We start from the raw sequence: 1,119 nt of genomic DNA on the forward strand, positions 1-1,119 counted from the left end.
TTGTTGAAGGAATCATACTTTGGCACAACCAGTACTACATGTTCACTTTTGTACATAGTTGTTGTTGATTCTTCACATTATCCCACATCTTCAAATATCCACTACATAAAGTGTTTGAAACTGAAAAGTACTAGCCTTTAGCCTTACTTCTTCTCCCTTGATATCTTAAAGTATTTATTATCATGATAGAACACTGTAACCAAAAGCAAATCGAAGAGAAATTGGCCTATTTCAACTATACTTCATAGTTCCTCCTTCAGGAAGTCAGGGTAGGAACTCAAGGCATGAACCTGGGGGAAGGAACTGAAGCAGAGGACACAGTGAAGTCTTGCCTACTAGTTTACTCTCCATGGTGATCTCAACTTGTCTTCTCCAACAACATAGGGCTATCACACCAATCCGTGGTACTAGATATTATGGACTGGACCCTCCTATATCATTCCTCTTTCAAGGAAAGAGCAGAGCTCTGTCCCTTGACTTTCACAATATTTCCTAGAAAATATTGTAATTATTTTCTTAACAATAAAGTTAGATTAGTATACAGCTGAATTTAATTTAGTATTTCTAGAAATTTCACTTTTTCCTGAGATTTATAGAGAAAATTAATTTATCATATTGGGTCACTTCCCACCCATGAATAGATATACAGATAATGTTGATATATCTATCCTGGCTTTTCATAAATGACAAATATTACTTAACTCTTCTTGCTGATGTGTTCAATTTTGCCAACGTATAATTTTCTTATTATGGCTTCTGTCAGATTCCATCAGAGGGCAAACATAATTCACATTCCTTATGAAACAAAGATATGGTTATGTTTCAGTGGCTTCATAAAACATTGTTTAGGAAAACACTGTAGCCACTCAGAACTTATACATATGTAATATTGTGCTCATGTATAAACTTAAGAAATGAGGTTTAAATATTTTCTAAAATAAACAAGGTTTCCTGTGTAAACTATTATATATCCACCAATTATTCCAGAATCTATTAGCATTATGTTAGTTTTTAGAATATAAATATATATAATTAATTTCTTTCTTTATATTTTCTGCATGCAGTACTTATTCACTTATTTTTATTTTATTTTCATTATGCTAAAATTCCTTTTTACTT

This window comes from Microtus ochrogaster, chromosome 19 (genome assembly GCF_000317375.1).
Source record: "Microtus ochrogaster isolate Prairie Vole_2 chromosome 19, MicOch1.0, whole genome shotgun sequence".
NCBI classification, from domain to species: Eukaryota; Metazoa; Chordata; class Mammalia; order Rodentia; family Cricetidae; genus Microtus; species Microtus ochrogaster.